At 44.7% G+C, this 15,332-nt stretch overlaps 1 long non-coding RNA gene across 1 annotated transcript in view; it reads left to right on the plus strand.

Moving 5' to 3' along the window:
• Positions 1–15,332, plus strand: part of LOC126503862 (uncharacterized) — a 116,023-nt gene that overhangs the window by 62,534 nt on the left and 38,157 nt on the right. The gene's annotated exons all lie outside the window — the stretch shown is intronic.

Genomic DNA, 15,332 nt, shown 5'->3' on the forward strand with positions numbered 1-15,332 from the left:
TGGCATGTGTGTATCAGACCATGTGCATGTTAGGAATAATGACTGAGCTACCTATAATAAATGATAACTCAAGTGAAACGTAGCACAGGCTACAAGACAGCATGGAGAGAGAGAGAGAGAGAGAGAGAGAGAGAGAGAGAGAGAGAGAGAGAGAGAGAGAGAGAGTTCAAGTCATGGTCATGAGCAACTTAGAATATAGCTTTGATTATGACGGGGAAACTTCCACTTTTTCTAAAGCTCTGAGTATCTTCTTTTGTGGATTCAGACTCTCATTATTATGTCTGTGTAAGTATATGCACTTTTAATTAAACCTCGAGGAGTTTTTGTTTCTTCCTCTCCAACAGGTTGTTGTCAGTTATAAGTAAGTCTTTAAGTTTATATATATATATATGTATATATGTATATATATATTAGCATTGCTATATGTTAGCAAGTACGTATTCTGAAAATGCCTCCCATCGAGGTCTCTGAAACCCCAAGCCTTATCCTGTGATGGACTGTAACAATCAGCAAGACCAAGTGGCAGAGATGCTGCAGAGGTGTAGAAAGGGATAGGAAGACTGTAAGGAGGAAGAAGAAACAAGGATAGAGATGGAGGGAGAAGACTTCAAAGCATCTCGGCATTTGTAAATGGTATGAAAGCGAATGCTTGGTGTTTGCACTGTGATCTGGCTTCTCCTTCCCCTTCAAACAATGGGAGAACTGTTTCTCCTCTGGGGATGCGCTCTACTTGCCCTTCTAGGTGGTGCTGAGCAAGACAGACACTAAGTCCCTGAGCACAAGCGCGAGTTTTTCAAAGTTCTTATCATTCCCCATGCTCGCTCACTTTGTCTATACTTACTCTCCCTCCCTCTCCCCCTCTCACAGTTCTTTACATTTTGATGTGCTGAGCATGGACCACACCTACCAGTTTCCATAGCTTCTTACAGAGCATCCGATGCAGAAGAGGCCGTGTTGGATGGTCCATCTATGATGGGTCTGCAGTGTGGAGGATCAGGACTCTTATCTCCACTCTGAACCCCACTGGAAAATAGGCCATCAGGATCTCCCCTCTCGCCCCCTGCCGCCACCTTACCTCAGCTTCTGTTCATGGATTATCTACTGCTCCCTGTCCCCGGTGGGGAGCTCATCTGTTTCGGGCAACAGGCTGAGAAGCCACTCCGATACCCCGGAGCCTTGTTTTCATAGTTCTACTGCAGGACACTGGACTCAATTTAATTCGAAAATAATACAGTAAGATGAAAGGAAATCCCTGTTGAGCTGCTCATTTTAAAAACGAGTTTGAAAAATAGATAGAATGAGCCTGAGACCCAGACCTCAGAGAAGACCCTCTGTCGGACGGAGGCAGAGGAGGCCAGATGTTTTCCTCATCTGTGTCGTTGCTCCTCTGGCATGGGGCAAGGGGAGGGGAAGAGCACAGCGGACAGAGGGCGAGCCAGCCTGTTGATGCTGCCCTCTCATTTAGCTCATGGAAATTTCATAGCATCTAAGGCCTAACGCTCCCCTTGGATTTGAGGGGAAACCACCTATAACCCACTTGAACTAGTTTCATGGAAGGAATTTCGTTACTGTGCAAATTTTCCCCCAAGATTAATTGGACTTGACATCCTGAATGTCTTTTGCATGATGTACTAAGGTGGTGTTTTTGAAAAATGTCGGTATCCGATACTTAGTGTGTGGTTTTTAGATGTCCAAAAGTATTCCCTCTTCTCAAATTGCCTTTAAGAAGCTGGGCTGCCATACACGGCTGGGTTTTCTTTATTTCAGATGGATCCCCACCTTGCTATAACAGTACCAAATATTCTCCCAATCAACAATCCGTCATGATGGGGGGAAAAATACTGAATGATATCCAGAGCACCTGGCTTGGATTCAACACCAACCTTTCTGTAATTTACGGGAAATTAGAATCCCAGGCCAGCTTTACATTGAATGGACAGTGTGCGCTACCATCTGGTGGATGAAACACAAATAACACGGAAGGTCTCTGCTGGCTGGCTGCGCTAAGGACACTACTCCACCTTGGTTTCTAGGCATGCAGGATGGCCTGGCTACACAAGTTGGAACTCTGTCCACCACTGGGGTGTGATTAAGCAAGCATACCGAGAAAATTTTGGAACACAAATAACAGAAACATATTTCCTCAGGTCCATCTTGTCTCTGTCCCCCTGCCAGGTTTTACGATTTTTTTTAATTGCAAGACTAAATTATGGATTCTGGCCTCTTGTGTTGAGCACATAGTTTGCTAAGTGGTGGTGGCAGGGTTAGGATTACACAGTGTTCTGTGAAGTTCCGTGCCAGGAGAAATGAGCTTATTACCCCAGCACACACGCATACACACACACACACACACACACACACACACGCACACGCACGCACACACGCATGCCTGCGCACACTATTGTCTAGGTGCCAATGGAATGATCTCCGAGAATGTGGAAGCATGAGTATTGTTATCGCAGAATACAAAAAGTAGAGGAGATGGTATCATAGCCTCTCGGGGAAGGCGGGGACGCTCACGTTTATTCAACCCAATCACTCCTCTAGTGTTTGAACCACTTTTAAAACAGCCAGTGACTCTTCCAATATTTTATTTCTAATGCATAAGCAAATTCCAGTAATGGTAACCATGTTGAAGACAGGAACAGGAGATTTCTAGTGCAAATTCCTAGGATGTCTATCTTTGGTTGACATACATTTTTCCTGTGATGAAAAGATGGAGCTGGTCTTGCGTAGTTTCCTTAGTTACAGAAATGAATGATGTATAATATCTTTATTACTTCCCACGGTGATGGTTCTAGGTTGAGAAGTTTTATTTGTTCAAGTTTTGTGATGATGGGGATCAAAATTGGGGACTCATTCCTGCTGAGAGCTCTACTATAGGGTTTCCCCTGTTTCAAAGATCATAGGGTCATTCCTTTTTAGTACACACACACACACACACACACACACACTCACACACTCACACCTATTGCAACATTGTACATGCAAGAGAAGGCTGTTTCCAAAGAACTGGATTCCTTTCACTTCCCTATCAATAATGAAGAACTGAAGTTTTGCAAAGAGAAAAATCCTAAAATTAGGGTAGTTGTAACAAAGACTGCACAAGCAGCACAAAAACAGGCATTTTTCCCCTGATGCAGATGCTGGGAAGAATGGGAGAAAACAGGAACTTTATCTACCATATTGGACTATTCCTGGCTTCTCCTGGTTCTGTTCTTTTTTTAGTTTCTTAAACATCCTCCTATTGAATCTTTCAATCATTTTACCATGTCTTATGGCCAAAAGATGAATATGGCCTATGACAAAAAAGGCCATCAGCCTATAAGATATGAGGAAATTTTCAAAAAAGAGATGAATACAAACTCTACCTTTATTGACTTTAGAACCAGCAGTGCTAATGCATACCAGAATCAGCTAGCAAAATCAGCATCATCCAGCTCTGATGGGAAGACCCGATCGGACGCGGTATTTCTGATTTCAATACATCTGTATATGAATGATGTATATTTGGATGCCCGTGTCACTGCTTTAATCATAATATATGTTATGCAGATCTGAAAAGTCTTTGTGACATCCTTCAAGTTTTAGGATAACGCCAAAGTATTCTCGTCTCTTCAAGAACTTCTCTCTAAAGGCAACAGCTTCAGATCTAGAATATTTGTGTACAAGACTTTTCTCTTCTCTTCTTTCCTTTCTTTTCTCTTCTTATTTTATGTAGGGCCTAGAATATGCTAGAGTGCTGGACGAGTTCTCCAACCCTGGGTTGTCTCTCCAGTCTTTCACTCTAGCCTAGAGAATGCCCCTGGTGGCTAGAATAAAGGGATGAGCCTCTGATTGATCAATGAGCTGAGATAAAACACCCATCACCTGCGGATCAGAATCCTGACGTCTAGGCAGATGAGTCACAGGTACAAGGTCACAGACAAACAAGCATCCTCCTGGGACCATAAAACTGTCGCTCTGCCTGCCACCCCATTCCTCTTGGTCTCACCATTTATAGCACAATCCTTCTGGTTTTCGAAATATATCATTGCCTCTCCATCATGTAGAAGCCGCCGGATGCCAACACAGCCTGTCCTTCCGCCACTGCTGCTCTCTGAGCTTTTCTGTTTCCTGATCACACAGTTCTGTAGGAAGCTCGTTGTGCACGGAGCGCAGGAGAGCGGACAGTGGGGTTCAGTACTTGTTCTCTCATTTAACTAACCACAAAAAAAACCCAGAACTGATGCACAAGCAAATTACTAAAGCCAGTAACTTATCCGCGAAGAAATGCACAGGCCCATTGTTTCAGCCCATTAATGACCAGAAGCCTCGTAAACTCAGGTCTGCCGAAGCCAACAGCCAATGTGTATAATTGAAAAAAGGTCACCAACAATCCTGGATAGTAAATTACCCTTATTTGATTCCTTTGTCCTTCCAACTCTACAGCTAACATAGTAGTTCACAGGGAAGCCATGCCGAGGAGGCAAACTCTGAGAGGGCATCCTTATTAGACACCAGAAAGAGGCCGCTGAGATTGGAGACATTGGTTGTCTACTTAGACTCCATGGCTATGTAGACTGTCATGTGGAGAGGAAGCTATGGCTGTCTGCTTCCCTGGCAGTCCAGCGGGCTCCCCGGCCTGTTTTTAATGGGTAAGTTGGCAGGAAGAGCTTGGCCACATAGCGTCTGCTTAGGTATTCTGAGAATCTTCTCAATTTGCTCCTACAAATGCCACCTACCTTGTTTTGTTGGGTAGCTTGTGGCTGTCATCTTCTCTGACTCACAATGGCTGTCCCTTCCTAGCTGGCTGTTGTTCGCCAAAATAATTCTTAAGTGAAGTGCCTTTGTCTGCAAAGTGCATTTTCTTTAGCACATAGAGGTACATACGTGCGTCCTTCCACATATGTGTACGTGTACATAACACACAGACACACACGGAGGCATCTCACGTATCTTGAAAACAGTTGGATAATTCTGTCAGGTAGTGCCAAGATTCCATCCGTCATTGAGCCAGAAATGGACTCTCCCTTGTCCCCTTGTGCCAGGATGAGTCTTCGGGACGTTAGCCGCTGCCACTGCCACTGATGCATGAAATTTGTTCATTAAGTCCTCACCAATAAAGGCATTGGAGTGAAGGCCTCACAGTTTGAAATCCAAGTCTCCCAGGCCCAGAGGTAGGAGAAGAGAGGTACCTAGACAGTTGACTCTCTTAGAAGAGGGGTTCTTCCTCCATCCCTCGTATGTACCACTATTTATTTACTTCACTCCAAATAAAAATGCTTTACAATATAGAGCCGAAAACTGCCAGATTCCCATGTATGGACTATGAGATCTGGAGGAATGTGTTCCCAAGAAACGTATTCTCAAATGTTGGAACGCAGAGTTATTTCACATCTCATATGATGCCTTATGAAATCCAAGGCAGGCTCATTAATACGCTGTTTGGGCATTTGAGAGCTAGACTATGAAGCAGAGGCCATTTCTGAAAAGCCATCCAGTTATTAGAACCAAGAGCCACTTCTGGGTGTCAAGAAGTTTTTCCAGTGTGGTTTTCAGGCCCTTTCTCTTAGAGCCCTTACCTCTACTGAAAAGATGAGCTCTCTCCTGAGGCAGGAACCTCGCCTGTCCTGTTCATCCTTGTGTTTGAACTTCGTGTACATGCCCATGTCAATGCTTGCTGGAGAAATTGACAAAGAAGACCAGGAATGATTCTATCTGGAGGTTTCTTTCACTGGGACATCAGAGCTATGAGGTGAGTAGCTCTGAGAAACAGGACATACTTTTCAACACTCCTGGCCTACCATCGTGTGGGCTCTAGATATGATTTCATCCCCTGACTCTGAGAAACTTGTATTGTTAACACTGATCATAGCATTTTGTGGAGAAGAAAAATAATGTGCCATGCAGTGATGGTGCACACCTTTAATCCCAGCACTCGGGAGGCAGAGGCAGGCGGATCTCTGTGAGTTCGAGGCCAGCCTGGTCTACAAGAACCAGTTTCAGGACAGGCTCCAAAGCTACAGAGAAACCCTGTCTCAAAAAACAAGAACCAAACAAACAAACCAAAAAACAAAAAAAGCATGTCTGTTTAGAAATATGATGTGCACCCATTGGATATTCCTGCATTCTTCATAATAAGCAGAAATACTGCATGCATAAAACGAGAGCTATTTAAATAGCTTTTTATCATTTATATAATTGAGTACATAGAATAAGATAAGGTTAGATAAACGTCTGGCATAAACTAGGAACTTGGATAGGTTAGCTGCTCTATTTTCTAATATGTTTAATATTTCCGCTCTAAGAATCACAATTCTTAGAGAACCTGCAGCTGGGGAAGACTCCTGCTTTCAAGCCCTTGAGCTTTTTGTGACCTTACATTCTCCTTCTAGACTATAAGTTCCTTAAGGGAAGAATCGTGATTCCTAGTGAGTGTCCTTCAAAGTCTGTAGTTGTGATAGCATTTTCAGCTTAAGCATCACCCAAGCCTGTCGAGTAGCATTGTTTTGGACTGGGAGAAACAGCCAAGACTTGCTGCCTCTGCAAACCTGCCCTAACTTTTGGGCTTTGAGGATATTTCTCAATAAGGCAGAATCAGTCCTCTGACAGACGCAGCGAGCTGATGATCAAGTGTTTCCAGGCTCCATCTCTCTACCGTTCCCCTGAGAATATATACATGCCTGTTTGTTCTGCTTTTCGGGACTGACCAACCTTGCGAAATCCTTGTGCTATGGTTCCCAAGGCATGAGGTTTGGGTTCCCTTGATTACCCTATTGGCATTTGGTCTTGGCTTCATCTTTGAGCCAAAGGCTTGGGTGGTCTTTAAGAAACCTGAGAAAGCATGAAGAGAGGATCATCTCCCCAAAGTGACCTTTTGTGGGGGCTCAAACTGAAATCTGCCACCCTTACCATTGCCTCGTCTTCTTTAGGTTGAGGAAAGATGGAAGCATATGAGCTTGGGTAAGAAGCTGGAAGATTTCTGAAGTGAAGCAGATGAAAATGCTGACCCCAAAACAACTCCCAGTGAACACCTCCAAAGTGAATGTCTTCTGTTAATAAATCAACCCATAGATACCGACAAAAGGCCAAATGTGCCTTTAGATAACTGTACTGAAACCTGTAGATTATCCAATCCATTTATGTGATTACTTTTAAGAAACCTATCCTTACACGACATTTTTTCAAAGCAGAGCCTTAAAATGCAAGCCTCAAAACATAATAGAGCCTACAGATCAGTTTGGTTTGGCTTTGCACAGTGTTTTAAAACCCAAGCTTCGTTTTCAGATCCATGCTTTGGCGTTCTTCTGTAAAGACCGAAAGTTCAGGCAAACTTCGTGCATTCGCTTTTGTAGGAGCCCTGCTCCTGTTGTCTTTTGCGATGTCGTCGGCCTGACTTTTTTAGGAATCTGTGTTTCCTGCACAGTTAGGAAAGTATCTGTCTGAACAAACACATGTAATAAAGAGAAGTGTCCCAGCCCTCATCTCCAGTGGCAGTATATGCTTGTATGTGATAGCCCAGTGAAGTCATTTCAGCTCCAATGGCGGTGTGTGTTTGTCTGTGGTAGCCCAGTGATGTCATTTCAGCTCCAGTGGCGACGTGTGCTTGTCTGTGACAGCCTAGTGATGTCATTTTGCACTCAGCTAGGGCTGACTTCGCCAGGGCTGCCACCTTATCCAAAGGTGGCCCACCCCACAGCTTGCCAGGGACTTCTGGCCTGGCAACAGAAAGTGAGCCGGGGTAGCACATTCTCTGCTCAGACTCTTGGAATTAAAAACGGAGCCACTGTTTCCAGCTGGTGAGGGAGAAAACTGCAGAGGCTGCGAAACACACTTAAGCACCCCGCAGCAAGCCAAACGCCTGTGCAAGCTCAGCTGTGGAGAAAGTCTGTTGTGGAGGAAGCCCGAACCCGTGTACCACGAGAAGAGTTCATAAGGGACTACGCTGCCTTGCAGGGCTGGATCCCAGTCTCAGTTCTGACTCTGATAAAAATGGGTCGGACTTAGATTCGAATCCATTGATATTTGTGAATTAAGGGGAACCAGGCCTTGAGCCTGTCCTTAAAGGCATAACACTCTGTGTTTCCTTAAAGGAACTGCTCATGTGATAGGAAATGTCACGTGAGGATGAAGCATTTATTACCATCTGTGTGTCCTCTCCCATTGTCGGGACCAAGAGGCACTCAAAGGTGCCTAAAATGTTTATTATACGTAAGGAGCTAACAAGGCTTATGAAAGACATTTTACTAGTTACTCTGTTCCTCCACTGTGCCCTTGATACAGGAAAATAAAATGAACAAAAGCCTGAGAACCTTCTTATCGTGAAGACAGAAGATAGAAACCCACACATTCCTGTAGCATAGGAACACGAGATAAACAACACACGCTGCTCCAGTCCTTAGACTTCTTGGAAAAAGTGGAGAAAACTGAGTCTCTTTTCCCGGGAAAGGGGGTGCAGATGGTAATAATCCGGGGTCCTAGCACATAAGAAGAGACAACGATAGAGAGGAGTTTGCATGGAGCCACAGACAAAGGGACATCGTTGATACCTGTGAAGGAGAAAACAGGAAAACGGACAGATAGGAAATGGATGCATATCAGGACGGTGACGATAGTCCACTCCACGGGGTTCTAGGCACACTCCTGGGGGACTTCATATCGCCTCCAACTTGAACAGGAGGTGCCTCCTGAATAGTGTCTGCAGCCCAATAAGCCTGGTCCCAACACTGGGAAGGGTGAAGGCGAAGAGGGAAGCAGTCAACATGAATTTGGAATCTTCCTCTAGAAGTCTGCTTTCCATGGGGCTTCAGGACTTTTGTTTTTCTTTTCTGTTTTTAACCTAGGATTTAAGAGAGGGCAAGAGAGCAGTGAGAATCCCTCAGGTTTAAAAAAAAAAAAAAAAAAACCTGTGGCGTCAGGACCCCCTCCAAAACTCAGCATGCGAGAGTCTGGGGAGAGGGGCCTCAAGTCTACCAGGTCCACAGGATTGATAGCTCGCAGTGGAGCACTGTGGAAAAACACTGTTGATAAGGCCGTCTGGAGCCAGCCTGTGGAAGGCCTTGGATTTCAGGACAGAGGGTTTGGACGGTGTCCTGGAGGCAGAAGGAGCCAGAGAAGACTGGGGAAAAGGGTGGACTTGATGAAAGAGTTCCTCTGTCACTCAAGAAATTCACTAACACAGCTCATTCTTCTCCTCGGAGAACAATCACACAACTTAGCTTCAAATGTACCCCCAATTCAGGAAAAAAAAACCCACATATACCAGCCCCTGCAGGGCTCCCATAGGGAGTTCACAAGGGCGGGCTCGGAGCGTAAGATATGTTTTACTTGGCCTTCCAGCACGTCTGTGGGTGATGTGTGTCCTCCAATGAGGACGGGCTGATAAGATGAAACATTTCCTATAAGCTATTCTGACCATCTCACGGTGCCATTCCCCCTTGGCTGGCCTCCGGCTCCACTGCTCCTAGATAATCAGAGGGAAGTGGCTAGGAGATAGATGTTCTCTTCCGTAGTCGCACCTCATAGTGCTACATGGTCTTAGAACAACAGCTTGGCCGGAATCCAGCTACTGCTTCCCTTAGGTCTCTGGGTACCAAGGTGTTCCCAGGAGTGTGGCACGTGGGGCTGGGCACTTGGAGTGGAGCATATGGCAAGGGTTCAACACGAGGGGCAGCGTTTATGATGCTTCCGGCTTTGCTGGCAGCTTCCTTGTTTTTCTCCCTCTTCCTCAAGGCCTCCTTCCTTCTATTCTCTCATTCCTCACCCCCATTTTCTTTTAGATTGTAAGCTCTATTCTTCTCTTTCTCTTTTTCCCTCCTTTTTACTTTCTATCCCCTTGTGCCTCTCTTTTTCTCTACAGGAACTGGGAAAGACAAGGGTGTGTGGGCGGTCATGGCGGCCCTCCAAGGAAAGTGTGAGACTTTGGGCAAAATAGATCTCTCGTTTCTTCCAAACATAGGTCTAATCTGAACAGTCTCCAGGCTTAGGACTCCACTCCAACTTCAGTGGTTTCAGCCGGACTCCACGAGAAAGGACCCCAGGGATGCTCTGCTGTTAGTCTTGTCTTAGGGAAAAGGAGCTTTCTCTGATTCTCCTTGTCTCACAGAATGGGACACCCATGCTCCCTTTCCTCAAGTCACCACAGCCCCCAGAGGCTCCTCTGAGCGAAATGCCTGGCTACAGAGAAGCAAGACTTCATTAAGGATCTGATTTATCCCCAAATGATCTATTGTTATGCATCAAACATGTTTTCCCTACGAACCAGTTGGCAGGCAGCACAAAGATAAATTACTACAAGATGTAACCAGACAAGCCGTTCAAAAGGAAAACGGTTCTCTGTGTGTGGAGCTCAGGAGAGCACATCTATAAACATGTGTTGGGAAATCACTTTGGTATAAGTTGGCTGGAAGAAATAGGAGGCTGTCCTCAACTACCAGCTTGCTGTGATATGGACAGTTCTTTTGAGGTCATGGCCCATTGTCTCAGTGGCAGGAATAAAGAAAACAAGTGTCTGCGCGTCTTCAAGGGGAAAGGAATAACAGGCCATTTCCATCGACAAAAGCAATGCCGGCCAGACTCTTGTTTGTGGAAAGAATGGGTTACAGTGATTTGACTTGCAGATAAGAACACTCCATTGCTGTTCTGTTTCAAATGAGCAGTGTGCCACGGTGGCATAGTGCTGTCCTGTCTGATATGGAGGAAAGGCTACTGGATGTAGCATCATAGAGAAAGAAGATGAAATCACGGCCCGACAAACATGCCATAGGCTAACTCTGTGATCTCGAGCACTTCTGAGATTCCGCCCCCATTTGCAGGATCAGAAGGTTAAGCATGTACAGCTTGTTTTGACAAGGTCATAAGAATTACGGCTTGTCTTGGAGAATTCTATCCTTGGCCGTGAGAAGATAACCCAAATGATAAAGGGCTTGCTGAGTGGTCATGACAATCTGGATTCAATCTCTAGAACCTGCATAAGCAAAGCCAGGAGTGGTGGTGCATGCTTGTAATTCCAATGCTAAGGGTATGGAGATGAACAGAAATCTGCAGCTCAAGGACCAGCAACAGATAATGTCCAAAAGAAAAGTAAAGACAGAGCCTGAGGAATGGCATCCACTCCACACTCAGGTGCACGCATACACAAATAAAATGCACATGTGCAAACACACATGCACAGTAATTACATATCTGAAACATGCCATGTAATTTCACCACGACAATAGCCAGGCACGATGTGTTAAAATTAAACTAAAATAATGTTGTTAGTTTCTCCATCCTCCAGGCCCATTTTAAGTGCTCAGGAGCTACACGGGGCTTGTAGCTGCTGTGTTCGGCAGTACAGATAAAGATTATTTTCATTCTGTCCATAGTTCCACTGGACAAGGCCATCCTAGAACCCGCCAGATGCAATGTGGACACTTTCCACACGATTGCCTCCTCGTTCTAAGTTCTCAAGTTGAACACAGCGTTGAATTGAAGGATTGTCCACCTAGCAAGACAGAAATGTTTCTTGTTAGCCTGTTGGACGAAACCCTTTATTTGGGGAATCTAACCTGGCTGTGTCTACAAAGCATTGAGATGGCTAGAAAATTAGAGAGTAGGAAATATAGGACTTCTCAGTCCTTAGTAAAACGTCGCCAAGTGCACATACGAGAGACCTTGACTGTGGTCATGGATGTATCTCAGCAACCATGACAGTCGAAGTGAAAATTAAATCAGCCAAAGGAAGAGGGGAAATAAGAAAAACCCTGGAAGAATAGTGGCTAAACCTTTTTTTTTTTTCTTTAAGCGTGATGAGTGGGATCTAAATGGAATTGTGCTAACATGCTTATAAACCTTCTAATGTTTCATTTAATTGTCTGGAAAAAATCCCAGGGTAGACGAAGTGTACCCCAAGAAATGTAGCTGAAGCTGAGAGGCGTTCTCAAGAACATGGCAGAGTTATTCCAAGCTTACTTTTCTCCTCCTCCTCTTCTTTTTAGTTTTGACTTTGAGCACCATCTTGTCTTTCTGGGGTGGGTCCAACCATGGGCTGGATGCCGCAGCTAATGGGAATGTAGCCTGCAAGAAGGGCCTCCTGGTCTTCAGAACATATTTTCTTGTAAAGGATGGGGATCACGTGCCGGGTGAGGTGGCCTTCTATGGGGAGAAGAAACGCAAAGACAGTCACTACATTTGTTAAATGTGTGCTGAGTGTCCTGTTTATCATATTATACTGGTTGTATGACTTAACGTAAAAATGACAATTATCCCCATTGTATATGAAGGACTGAGGCACTAGTGGTTAAGAGGTCACTGAAGGTCACAAACGGGTAAATAATGGAGCCAAACCTTGCCCCTGGGTGGTCCAGCAAGAGTTCACATTTTCAGTCCCTGGCTCCGAGGTCTGTCAGAGTCAGTAAACTCTCTGTGGCTTCCTTGTGTACATTTCCAAAAATAATGGATTTTTAAATGATATTTAGGGTTTTCCTTTTACACTGTTTCTGGGCATTGTAGGAAATAGTCCTAAGTATTACAGAAAGTCACATTAAGAGTAATGATAGGGGCCTGGCAAGATGGCTCTGTGGGTAAAGGCACTTGCCACCCAGGCTGACCGCAACTCGAGTCTCAGAATCTACATTGAAGAAGAAGGAAAAGAACCAACTCCTTGTCCTCTGACCCCTACACACATGGCATTTGAATGCACACACATGTACTCACACATTACACACACAATAGGTAGATAGATAATAAATAGATTAATAATTAATGAATTATTAAAATCATGATAGAAACACTTCTTTTTTTATCAGGCATCTTATATGCTGTGTGATAAGAAAGCATTCATGAATGAATGAAAATAGCCACCCAGATTCAGACCATGGTTCTTTGTGCTTGCATTAGAGTGCTGTGTTTTAGGACTGGAATTGCTCCCTCCACCTCCACGGGCTCTGTCTGCAGCACTGGCTCTATTGGAGGTTGTAGAACTTGTAAGAGGTGGCGTCTAATGTGAGGTCTTAGCTCATTGGAGAGAGGGGGCACGACCGTGAAAGGGTCAGAAATGCAAATGCAGGCCCCCTCCTCTTCCATGTCTCCACCACGCGATTGGTTTCCTATCTGTAATGATGTATTGCCCAGCGCAATAAAAACAATTTACCATGGACTGGAAATCTTAAAACTATGAGCACAAAGAGACCTTTCCTTTTTATCAACTGTGTGACTCGGATGCTTTGTTAGAAGAAACAGAAAGCTGCCTGATGGGCTGTAGCACCATCTTTCTACGAAGCTTGAGTGAATAAAGTGTTCAGAGGAGAGCACGTCAGAAACTACAGCCTGCGAGCCGGCCGGCTGCTTGTTTGTGAAAATGAAATTTTATGGAAATCCAGCTGTGTCAAATCACTTATACGCTGCCGATGTATGTTACTGTTCTGCAGTGATAGAGCTGGGAGAAAGCGGAAAGTATTTATTACCTGTTCCTTTAAAGAAATGTCTATGGATCCTCGGCATAATGACAGCGAGAAAGAAGAGGTTTTGTTTGTTCCGACTATGCACTGTGACGTGTAATCATCACTTCTAGTAGATGGAAAAGGTAGATCTGGGATAAGATATTAATAAAATTAAACACCACTTAGTTTTACAAAACCAAGAGGAGTTTTATGGGTCAAATGTAAATATTTATAGGAGAGTACTGTAGTGGTTCCGGAACTGAAAACCAGAGACAAGCTTTAAATAAGAACATGAAGTTATGCATAAGCCCCCCTCTCGTCTCTGATAACGTAATCACAAGCAATCAGCATTGGCTACTTTTTGGTTTGCAGGGGTTTCACTGCCCCTCCCTATGAATTTCATGAGAAATTGCTAGCTGATTAGAAGACAACGGCTACATATTGATGCAAAATAAGGAGCTATGTGCATAGCCTTCAGGAATCCACACCTAGAGAAACAGCAAGACTGGGGAATCTGGGTTAGATGCAGTCTCAAAGACCTGACAAACCAGCAGTGACTCACGGAAGTCACAGAATGGCTACCTAATTAAAGTGTAAGTACAGGGGGCTGGAGAGAGGGCTCCGCAGCTGAGAGCACTTATTAGTCTTTCCAAAGACAGGAGTCTGGTTCCCAGCACCCGTGTTTGTCAACTTACAAAGCACCTGTAATTCCAGCTCCAGGGGATCCCATGTCCTCCCAGGACACCTGCACTTGTATGCATGTGTCCCCACATGAACACACCATATACACATCATCAAAAATATTTTTAAAAACATCTTATTCTTTTCAAGTGCAAATATATTTCAGGCTTGGCCAGGAAGCCCCAGCTAGACTGTTCATACATTATATGCCAGAGACATGCCCTTCTCAGCTCCTGGCACGTGCTGATTCCAGTTCCCTTTCACGGGAACTCAAGGCAATGGGCTGTTCTCCTGACCTCATAAAGGAAGAAACAAAGCACAAATGGCCCGGTACCTTGTCCCAGGAGGCCCAGCAGAAACTGAGGTTCTAAAGAAAAGGAGTCAGAACCCAGGCACAAAAGCCCGCAGGACTGATGCTATACATTACCCTGTGTGACTGCGTCTACAGCCTCTTCTTCCTCAGTGGGTTGCAGGATATTCTGTGGGAAGCTATTCCCTGGAGATATTTATTGGCTTTCTTTAGAGAAGCAATGACTCAAACTAGGTTGTTTCTGATGCCTCTGACAATCAACTTCATGATAACTAACTAGTCCCTGTTAAAAATAAACAAAAGCACGCCAAATAAACAGGGCCAGCCATCCTATGTTTTGAAATTTTTAATTTTTATTTAAAAATTTTCATACAGTATATTTTGATCTTATTATTTCTCCTCCACCAACTACTCCCAGATCCTTACTACCTCCCTTCCCACCCAACTCCACGTTCTTCCTCCCGCCCCTCTAAAACAAAACAAAACTCAATAAGACAAAAGCAAAACAAAAAGCCCACCAAAACATGGAGTTCGTTTTGTGTTGGCCAACTAGACATGGGGTTTGTCTAGTTTATGGTTGATATGCCCAGCGTCACTCTGTTAGAGAAAACTGGCTTTCCCTTCCTCAGCAGGTCTCAATTGCAGATAGCTTCTCAGTTAGGGGTGGGACTTTGCATCCGCTTGCCTCTCTCGGTTCTGGACTATGGTCTGGTTTGAACTTGTGCGCGCGTCGTACGCATGCTGCTGCCATCTCTGTGAGCTCATACGAGCATCAGTCATGTGGAGTCTGGATGACTCAGGTTCCTTGGTGTTATCCATCCGTCACCTCTGGCTCTTGCAACTGTCTACCCCCTCTTTCACATAGATCCTTGGGCCTCCAGGGGAGGGGTTTGATAAAGACATCCTATTTAGGATGAGTGCTCCAAAGAGTCTCACTC

Source organism: Alexandromys fortis, unplaced genomic scaffold (genome assembly GCF_014885135.2).
Source record: "Alexandromys fortis isolate MF-2015 unplaced genomic scaffold, M_Fortis_MF-2015_v1.1 scaffold_50, whole genome shotgun sequence".
Lineage (NCBI taxonomy): Eukaryota > Metazoa > Chordata > Mammalia > Rodentia > Cricetidae > Alexandromys > Alexandromys fortis.